Raw genomic sequence first — 11,938 nt, 5'->3', positions numbered from 1 at the left:
TAATAATCTTTGAATTGTATTGGTTATCGCTGAATTTAGTTTCATACATCTGATTATTGTCATGATTATCTTTTGGACTTTGTTCTTTAGTCATTTGATTATTTGGAAAGAGCCATTCATCTTTCTCTCCTTTTCTTCTTAGCTGCTTAGTTTTCCCACATCTATTTCATGTTTATGGATAGATGTTTGTAAACCTTTTGTGCTTTTTGGTTAAAATCATTCATATTTGTAGTGTTGTTGATTCCTTGCATATCTTATAAGGGACACTATACCCAATAAAATTTAGACAAAGGTTATCAATCCAATGATAACCTGTCTAACTATTAGTGCTGATTTAGTCTTCTTATATGGGCATTTAGAATTAATTTTCACATATTTTATTGGAAGGCAATCTATTCACTAACATGTTTTGGCAACTCTATTAGGTATCTAGAAATGAAGATCAACATTAATATTTGTTTCCTCAGTTTTCTGATTGTCTCTATGTGCAGGAGATTAGTGACTCTATAAAGACCATGCTAGATTTTAAAGCTATGAGAAGATCAATATCAAACCCTTCTCTCCTAGAACTTTATCAAATTAATGATAAAGTGTTACACTAATTTTTGGACAACTTTAAAGAAAGCATTTCAAGGGCTGTCTGAAACATAGAAGTCTTGAAGATGATGCCTCATCTTGGCTGCTATGGAAAAGCCTCTACATGAGATTTCACAAGTTGAAAGACTTGCAAGAGCTTGGGGAAAGAGTGTCTTGGTTGAAAAAACATTTGGAGGTGGATAATGATGAAGCCCTAGTTATATCTTCACATTTCATCTCGCGCAATTATTCAGTCCTAAGTGAGAAAGGATTCCAAATAATCGACAATAAAGAAGGGGTAAGCATTAATAGTATAATCTTGTCTCAAGTTTCTTCTTCACCTCATGTAGAAATTTTTTCAGTTGAGGATCATGATGATTATTCTTTTCTTAAGGATTCCATTGAAATATTTTCTAGCAATGCCTTATTAGAAGATTAATCTTTAAATATCATAAGAAATTGTGAGAATAGTGGTTCTTTATTCATGAATGTTGTAAAAGACCCTATCATGGAATCCTTTCACTTTGGAAATAATGCTATTGCAGATCCTATTGTTATTGCTAATTTTAAGGATGGTCCCAAAATCTGTGTTGGAAGGGATTCTGTTGGCACTGAAGATTTGGCCAAAGGGCTGAATTTGGAAACAAAATCACAGCAAGCGGCTTTCTTCCTTCAAGAAATATCACATCCTCATGAAGATCAAATAGGGGTAGATAAAGACTCTCAAGTTGAAAGTAAAGATCATGGCATCAATGAAAATGAAGGTAAAGATGGGTTGTCGGTTAAGAGGGAAGAATCCCCAGTAATGTCATCTCACTTCACTCCTCACTATGATTCTATTCTAGCTGATCATGATGGTACTCATCAAATTATTAATGAAGGTGCCTCTAAATCTTTCCCATCTACGGCTGTAAAAAGTTTTAGTTTTGAAAGTGATGATAATCATCTCATTTCAAAAGTTCCTAGTTGTGAAAACTTTAACAACATCCTACCAAATTATCAATCTTTTAATTTTAATTAAATTATCAAATTATCATGCTTTCAAATTTGTGATCAGTCCATGGAAATATCTGATTAGTTTGAGGATGAAGTTTGTAATGATGACAAGATGAAAGTGAATCTAGAAAAGCTTCCTTCTCATGATAAAACTCTGATTGAGGAAAGAGGTGCTGAAGTTAACACTCATCCCATAGATTACCTAGCTGAAACATGGAGAAGAAATCTCCTTGAGCAAGAAGGAGAAATTATAAGCAAGTTCTTATTGTCTCTTTAGCCAAAAGACCTTTCTTAGGTTAGCTCATTTGATGACAATCAAACCCTTCATAGAGATAAGGTAGAGATGTCTTTGAATGAAAGTCTTCCTACTAAATTTCCTGTTGAGAAAAAGATGTATGAAGTTAACTTCCAACCTAAAGATGACTTGGCTAGTGTGTTGAGGAATGCCCTTCTCAATGAGGAAGAGGACATTATAAATAGATTTCTATCACTTCTTAAACCAAATCATCCCTTTGGTGATGACTTAGGTATTCATTCAAATTAGATCAAGAATGAAAAATTCATTGATAATTTTTCTTTTCATTCATCTATGTATGGTTTTTTTGATTTGGATTGTGGAAGTAGTGCTGGAAAATGTGATGGAACTTTGGGAAAAGAAAAAGATGGAATGTATTGCATACCTGATCAAAACTTTTTCTCAAAAGAGATGAAGAAATCATGTACTCTAGAATTGATCATATATTGGATGAGGCATCTCTTGGCTTGCAAGTTGATCATGATATCAAATGTCAAATGCAAAAGGTGACTCTTGAGGATAAGATTTTCAAGTATTGCACATCTTTTCTTGAGAAGGTTTCTTCTTTTAAAATCTTTTGGCTTGAAATGAAACTTGGCCAAATGCATGTTGAGGATCATTTCTTGAATGAGAAAGAGAGCTATGATGAGTTGTGGCTTTTCAAAATAGAATGTTGGGTTACCAAAATTTTGCATACTATGAACTTGAGTTTCAGCATTGAAGAGATCGCCAGAAGGCAATGGTTTGGAGCTGCTCTATTGAGGCGTGGTTGGCTGATGCAGAAAGGCTCCTACTTCTCCTAGCCAGTAAATGGATTCACATGATTCTTCTCTTATTGTTTTTTTTGTGGTAGGTTTTTCTTCCTACCTATATATATATATGTATATATATATATATATATATTTGTTTGAATATGTTTTTGGTGTGCATAGCATTAGTTTGAATAATGTGTAACCTTCACACTTGTTGGTAGTTAAGGGGTTTTTGCTTTGGTTGGCTTCGCCCTGCTCTCCTCAACCCTCTCTACAAGTAGCTCCTGGTATTCTCTTCTTGGTGATTCTATTGCCGAATGGATAAGGCACTTATCTTTTTCTCAAGAATGCTAGAGTTCTCTGGTTTTGTATAAAAGATAGTCCCACAGTTACAGCCCCTATTTGTACCCAATATGAACACAGTTTTAAATTTTTAGTTTATGATCTCAAACTCCTGCAAACGATAGTTCAAGGTAGTTCAAAGTGGTTCAATGGTTCTGGAAGCTCAATAGTTTTTAAATTTCTTTCTATATTTCAACCATAATTAGTGGGTTAATGTTACACAACTTCTATGTTTAGAGGATGGTAACTAGAATGTGCAAGGCTATGGTGAGAACCTCAGGTTTAGTGATTCATATTTTGGTCCAGAGACTTCGTTTCTCTAGAATCAGGGGATCAAGTTCCATAGATTTTTTTTCCAATTTTAGAGGCACAAATGATTAGTTAAAAGTCTAGATTCATAATTCAAATTGCATAAGAACTCATGATTTGTTTAAAATTAAGTTCAAGATATTGAGATGCATGTTTCAGACACAATTGGTCAAAATTCAACATTCAAGTTATACTAAGGAAACAAGGCTAAAAAAACTTGACTCTGTCACTAACACCCCACATAATGGGAGTTGGAGGAATGTGGTAAAAGGTAGTAATGGTGTGGTTCATCCTAATTAGTTTAGATGTTGGTAAATTATGAGGCTAAAGGAAGCTATATGAAGGAGTCAGTATCTAGCAATACTAATAGAATCATGGTTTATTAAAAGAGAAATTAAGAGGTATATATCCTTGTATAACCTAAACTAACCCAAGTGCATGGAATGGTTCAAAAGAGACATGGCATACGTTCCTCATGATGTGACAAAATCATTATAGCTAAGTATCATTCTTAATGACTGATTCTCTCATTAGGTTCAATCACATGATCACACCAAACCACAAATGACTAATGCTTCATTTAAATTACTAAGTGCTTTGTGATCTATGTTTGTGATACAGTTGACAAAAAATATGGGAATCATGAGTAATACTCACAAGGCACGGGATAAAATATAGATTGGAGGTGATGCTTGAGCAGCATAAGCATATTTCAATAGTAATCCTAACCCTCCATTCGAATAGCTCTCATGCAGCCCACAACATTAGATACATTTGATTGGTTTTGTTCCAAGTGCAGTATGCTCTCTTTTGTAAGGAAGAAAAGGTGTGTGGAATCACTTCCTATGCTAATCTTTGAGAGGATGATTATAAAAATTAAACTAACTATTGTAGATATCTTAAGAAATGCATAATAACATAATCAAAATAACAAAGAACACATAACACAGTGATTACCATTAGGAAACCCTTCCAGGAGAAAAACCCCACCCTCCAAAACCTGCACAATGTATTATCAAAGCAATATGATTACAATAAACTTGCAATTTAATTTCTTACATGAGCAAATCACCACAACTCAAACTCAAAGAGACTCCTTCTCGCACCAATCTTGCAAACTGAACTCAATTTCACAAACACGTCCCCAAGCCCTCCTTTTATAGTGATTTTACAACCTAGAAACCACTTGTGGTTTTACAAAACCATGGGCAAAGCTACCATGACACATGTTACCCATTTTTGACATTTACATCTCCAATATGGAAAAGCAACCAGGTTAAAATTGTAATTCCGTCCACAATTTTGTCTCTTAGTCTAGACCCCCATAGAAGTCACAAAATGAGTCATCAAGGCTCTAAAAATGACCTAGCTATATTCTACTATGGACAAGACTCATTTTTGACAACACATTAACCAATTTCCAATGCATAAACAAGTGGAAAACTTCCACAAACAAATTCTACAATTTTCCAAAAGAAGATTGCAAGGTTGAGACACATGTTCTCAACATTCTCCCACTTGTTGAACACCTTGCAAGAGTTATGGTATCCTAGATATCATGGACTTAATTTCTAGGGGCCAAGAGGCCCATAGACTCTAAACACCATTTGAATTTCTTTTTTCTCATGAGCTTAGTTAATGCATCATCAACATTCACCATAGTCTCTACCTTTTCCAGCTTCACCTTACCGTCCTTGATCATATCTCTCACAAAATGATATTGTACATCAATGTGCTTGGTCCTCACATGAAAAGTCAAGTTTTTTGCTAGGCATATTGCACTCTAGCTATCACTATAAATTGTCACTACACCCTATTTGAACTCTATATCTAAACACAATCACTTTAGCTAGATGGCTTCTTTGGAGGCATGAGTAGCTATCATATACTCTTCCTCAGTAGTGGACAAAGCAACCACAACCTGTCGCTTGCTCATCTAACTGATTGCACCACCAAATAATTTAAACACATATGCACTGGTGGATCTTCTTCTATCAACATCACTAGCTAGTTTGAATCCACATAGCCTCAAATATCCAAGGAATGCTTGCTTCCTATTCCATGAAAACATATTGAGTACTTTGAGGTACCCTGCAAGTATCTGAAAACTCTTTTTACTACATCCCAATGTGCTCTTCCTAGATTAGACATATAACATGAAAGTACTCCCACTGCTTGGGCTGGTGTTGTATAGACCATAGCATACATCAAACTTCCAAAAATACTTTGATATGGTACTTGACTCATCTCTTCCATCTCCAATGGGGATGTAGGACACTATGAGCTAGAAAGCTTTGTTCACATAGTAACAGGAACATTCAATGATCTTCAATCCTACATATTAAACCGTTTTAAAATAGTACCAACATACTTACTTTAGCCTAGCCAAAGCTTTCTATTCTATCTATCTCTTATAATCTCCATTCCCAGAATGTGCCTAGCTACACCAAGATCTTTCATTTCAAACTTTATCGAGAGTTGAGATTTTAACTTTGCAATCAAACCTTTTCCTTTGCCAATAAACAACATGTCATTGACATACGAGGCAATAACTAGGAGACCATCACCATTGGATTTGAAATATATACAATGATTAGATTTAGATCACACAAATCCCAACCTCAACAAATATGTATCAAAATTCTGGTACCACATCCTAAGACTCTATTTTAAACCATAAAAGTATTTCTTCAATTTACAGACCAAATGAATTTTACCTTTCAACACATAGTGCTCTAGCTGTGACATGTAAACTTCTTCCTCCAAATCTCCATGAAGGAAAGCAGTTTTCACATCCATTTGCTCGATCTCTAGATCATAAGCTGCTGCAATAGAAAGCAAAAATCTAATAGATTTCATTTTGGCTACTAGAGAAAAAACTCATTATAATCTACTCCCTCAACCTGAGAGTAACCTTTTCCAACCAAACTTTCTTTATACTTCTCAATGCTTCCATTTGAACCCATCTTCCTTTTGAATGCCCATTTACAAACAATAGGCTTCCATTCTTCAAGCAATGGTACAAGGTCCCATGTTTGATTCCTCTTAAGCACTGCCATTTCTTCATACATGGCTATTTTCTAGGACTCTGAATCATTCATACGAAGAGCCTCTTGTACAGATCTCAGTTCATCAATATTAGTATTTAATGCAAATATGCACCTCCAATCATCAGAAGAATAACCATAACTTTTAGGTGGTTTCCTTTGTCTAGTAGATCTTCAAACAAGATCTAGTTTAGGTTTAGGAGGTTCAAGTTTATGATTAGGTTCTCCATCTCCCTTTGATGATTCGGAACTCATAGAGCTCTCTTCAACATCTCATCTTTCTAAGGGCCTCGATTCAACTTTCTCAGGTGTAGTAGGAAGTTGAATCACATCTTTCTTTTCTTCAATTTGTTCTGGTTGCGCTGTAATAGAAGAAGGCTTAGTTTCTCTAAAAATAACACTTCTGGGATAAAATGTCTTTTGTGCAATAGGATCCCAAAGCTTGTATCCTTTCACACCATAACTATATCCGATGAAGATACATTTGACAACTTTGTTGTCCAATTTTGTCTGCTTCTCCCTTGGCACAGGAGCATATGCCTCACAACCAAACACTCTTCGATGTCTAAGTGAAGGCTTGTGGCCTGACCATGCTTAGATTGGCATCTTATCAACAAGAGTTAATGTAGGAGACCTATTTATCAAGCAGCAGGTAGTGGCTATAGCTTCAGGCCAGAACTTTTGTTCTAGTCCAACACCACTCAACATACTCCTAGCCTTCTCCATCAGGGTCTTGTTCATTCTTTCTACAACTCCATTCTACTATGGAAAATATAGATTGTCTTCTCTCTTGCAATACCACAATCTTGACAAAATGTGTCAAATTTTTTGGAGCAAAATTCACCACCATTATCTATTCTCTAACATTTTATTTTCTTTCTAGTTTGCAATTCAACCATTTCTTTAAATTCTTTGAAATGACTGAAAACTTCAGCTTTACTCCTAAGAAAATAAACCCCTGTTCTTCTACTAAAATCATTAATGAAAGAAACATAATAAACTGATCTTCCAATAGAAGGAACATCAACTAGACCAAATACATCCCAATGGATTAGATCCAAAATACATGAAGACTCATGAAAACTCAAGTAAAACTGAATACGATTTTTTTTTCCATAGATACAATGCTCACAAAAATCAAATTCAAGATTGCAGTAATTTAACCGATCAACAAGGTTCTTATTTTTCAAGGTTCGTAGACTTTTCTCACCTATGTGGTTGAGTCTCTAGTACCATAACATAGTTTTCTCTATAGGAAACTTTGATTTGGTAGACAGAGCACCCTTAGGTATCCAAAAACCATGACCATCTATTGAAAGAGAAATCTTCTCCTTCTCCAATTGAGTAGACTTTTTCACAATCTTATCAGAAGTACTATTGCACTCGACTATGTGTGTATCAAACTGGTACAATGTACCCAATTTGCTTCCTCTTGCTATTGCCATAGCACCTCTCACCATTTTTACACCTGCTTCAAAAAATTGTACATGCACACCCACATCTATTAGCTTACTAATAGATAACAAATTCCTTGCTAGTCCAAGGATATGCAAGACACCATCAAATCTTCTAATTGTACCATCAAAAATTTAACACGAATACTTCCATGATCAACAATATCAAGTATTGAGTTATCACCCAAATACACCTTACTACCATCAAAATTTTCATACTTACTAAACCAGTTTCTATTAGGAGTAATGTAGAAAGATGCACCTGAGTCTATTAACCATGCATTTTCACCTACATGAGTGGCCAAGGATGCGATGAAAGCATCTCCATCTTCCTTCTTAGACTCAAAATTAGAATCTTGCTTGCTTCTTCTTCTTCTTCTCCTCTTTGCAATCCTTTTGGAAGTGTCTAGGTTCGCCACAATTCCAGGATATTGCCTTGGACTTAGTAGGCGATTTTGGTCTCCCTTCATTTTTGGACTTAGAATGGCCATGCTATTTTTCATTCTTGCCTTTTTCTTTTGGTCTTCTACGAACACTCAAAGCCTCTTTGGCATTCAGAGAGACCTTCCTTCTCATCTCTTTAGAAAGTAGAGAACCAACAATGTCCTCCATCTTCAAGATAGCTAAAGTGCTCCCTATAGCCATCACAAGACTATCCCATGAGTCTGGCAATGAACATAGCAAGATTTGACACCTTTCTTGTTCATCCATTGGCACCCCTACTAAGGTCAAGTAAGCCACCAACATATTAAAGCTTTCCAGATGCTCAAAAATTTGTCCACCTTCTTCCATTCTCAAGGAATACAACTTCTTCCTCAAGAAAATATTATTCACAAGTGATTTTGTTTGATAGATCTCACTTAGCTTTTTCCAAAGCTTCTTCACGATAGGTTCTTCATGGATATTAATCAGAATCAAGTTTGCAAGACACAATTTGATGAGACCTTTAGCTCTTCTATTGATCACATCATATCATGTGGCTAAAGTTAGATCTGTGGGCCTCAACTTATTCTCATCAATCACATCCCATAGATCCTGATCAATCAATAGATCTTCCATCTTTAGCTTCCACATCTCAAAGTTTGTGCCAAAAAACATTTCAACATCAATTCTCCCTAACATGCTTGACATCTTTTTAATCCTCCAACACAAAAATGAAATACTTTGCACAAGCTCCCACTCAAACCTTGATTAGCTCAAAAAACCTTGTACCCAACAAATAGAACCAAAACTGGCCAGGCTCTGATACTACTTGTAAGGAAACAAAGGTGTGTAGAATCTCTTCCTATGCTAATCTTTGAGAGGATGGTTATGCAAATTCAACTAACTATTGTAGAGATCTCAAGAAATGCATAATAACATAATCAAAATAACAAAGAACACATAAAACAGTGATTACCATGGAGAAACCCTTCCGAGAGAAAAACCCCACACTCCAAAACCTGTATAATGTATTATCAAATCAAGATGATTACAATACACTTGCAATGAAAGTTCTTATTGGAGCGCACCACCACAACTCGAACTCAGAGAGACTCCTTCTAGCACCAGTCTTTCAAACTGAACACAATTACACAAACACCTCCCCAAGCCCTCCTTTTATAGTGATTTTACAACTTGGAAACCACTTGTGATTTTACAAAACCATGGGCAAAGCTATCATGACACATGTTACCCATTTTTTACATTTACATTTCCAATATGGAAAAACAACTAGGTTAAAATAGTAATCCCGTCCATAATTTTGTCTCTTAGTCTAGACCCCCATAAAAGTCACAAAATGAGCCATCAAGGCTCTAAATATGACTTACCTATATTCTACTATGGACAAGACTCATTTTCAACAACTCATTAACCAATTTCCAATGTATAAACAAGTGGAAAACTTCCATAAACAAATTTTGGAATTTTCCAAAAGAAGATTGCAAGGTTGAGACACATGTTCTCAACATCTTTATCATAAGCAAATACAAATATCCTGCAAAGACCATGAGAATCCAGTCCCAACCTGAACCTCACATCATGCCCATAAGAAGGTGAAATGTATGAGAAAACTCCACAACTGCATCTAATAATGTAGAACAGTAAAATGTCTCAAATATAATCACATCATGGAGGTGAATAATACTGTGTGTTAAGCTGGCAATAGAGTAGAGGGGAACATCAGCTTGAATCAACTAATTTGCAACCTATCACTCCTTTTATACAGAGAAGTGGAAGACAAGTCTAGGCTATTGATATTTATGCTTCCCAAACTGGCAATGCTAAAGAGCATTGGTTGCAAAGTAGGATGAAGACATTGTAACATGGTGGTCTTATCAATGGAAGACTTTTATGTGCATTGTCTTGCCAACATAGGGCCGGTCATTTTTGTAGTTTCAACTATGGGCCAAGGTGATCCTCTAGATTTGTTGAAGGAATTTTAGAAGCTTTTGTTCATGAGAAGCCTTGGTCACCAATAGTTAGACATGACACATTATGCTTTATTTGGGCTTGCTAATTTTGGTTAGCAGAGATTTAATATTGTTGCAAAGAAGTTGGATAAAAGACTTTCTAATCTTGGACCACATCCAATCATTGAAAGAGGGCTTGGGGATGACCAACATCATTCAGCTTATGAAGCTACATTGGATCCATGGTTGAGTTCATTGTGGGAAAAAGTCAAAGAAAACTTTCCTCATATATTTGTAGAAGGAGAATGATTAGACTTTTATTTATCTCCTTATGATGACTCCTACAACACTTTTTAATGGTAGTAAGTATGGCTAGTAGACATAAGATATATATGGCCACATCATTGATTTTGTCTTCCATGTGGAGATCATAGAGGAAATCTTAGAGTTATAATCACAAGTTCTTGTGAGTAAAAATTGGAAAAGAAGTAAACATAATTATAATGTTTCATTAAAAATTTATAATTATCCTTGACACTCTACCATTCCCCAAATAATAGGATATGTATTTTTATTTTAAAACCATATGAGGATAGGAAAATAAGAACTCTCCTTAGAATCAATTATGTAACTAAAAGGTTTTACGAAAGAGAGCAGGTTGGGATGTCTTTTCCATAAACTTTGTGCTGTAGAAAAAGAGAGGGGTGGTGCTATAGGGTGGGGGGAGATTCAAATTGTAATGCAGGGAAAAAAAGGAAATATTCCTCTAGATAGAAATTTTTTTGTGTGTCAAACAACAAAATCTATGTTGTTTTATTATGTTCAAAGAGGAAGGATTTTAATATATCAGAACTTTGAGCCCGCAACCTTAGATACATTTGGTTGGTGTTCTTCTAGTGCAGTACACTCTCTTTATCATAAGCAAATAAAAATATCCTCCCAAGACCATGAGCATCTAGTCCCAACCCGAACCTCACCTCACGCCCATGACAAGGTGAAATGTATGAGAAAAATTTGCAACTACATCTAACAACATAGAACAATCATGCAGGAAATGTCTCAAAGATAATCACATTATGGAGGTGAATAATACCATGTTTCAAGCTGGCAGCAGAGTATAGCGAAACGTCATCTTGAATCAACTAATTTGAAACCTATTACTCTTTTTATGTAGAGAAATGGAAGACAAGTCTAGGATATTGATACTTTATGCTTCCCAAACTGGGAATGCTGAAGATGTTGTAGAATGCATTCGACACAAAGTAGAATAAAGACATTGAAACTTTTTGGTCTTATCAATGGAAGACTTCGATGTGCATTTTCTTCGCAATATACAAATGGTCATTTTTGTAGTCCCAAAAATAGGCCAAGGTGATCCTCTAGACTGAATGAAGAAAATTTGGAAGTTTTTGTTGATGACAAGCCTTGGTCACTAATAGTTAGACAGAACACATTATGCTTTATTTGGGCTTGGTGATTCTAGTTATTAGAAGTTTAATAAGGTAGCAAAGAAGTCAGAAAAAAGACTTTCTGATCTTGGAGCATGTCAAATCATTGAAAGAGGGCTTGGGGATGAACAACATCATTTAGGGTATGAAGTTGCATTGGATCCATGGTTGAGTTCATTGTGGGAAAAAGTCAAAGAAAACTTTCCACATATATTTGTAGAAGGAGAATGATGAGAGTTTTATTTATCTCTTTATGATGACTCCTATGACACTTTTTAATGATAGTAAGTATGGCTAGTAGACATATGATATATATGGCCACATCA

This window comes from Cupressus sempervirens, chromosome 3 (assembly GCF_028749045.1).
Source record: "Cupressus sempervirens isolate cs-2001-9-10 chromosome 3, ASM2874904v1, whole genome shotgun sequence".
NCBI lineage: Eukaryota > Viridiplantae > Streptophyta > Pinopsida > Cupressales > Cupressaceae > Cupressus > Cupressus sempervirens.
This window is presented reverse-complemented; position numbering follows the sequence as displayed.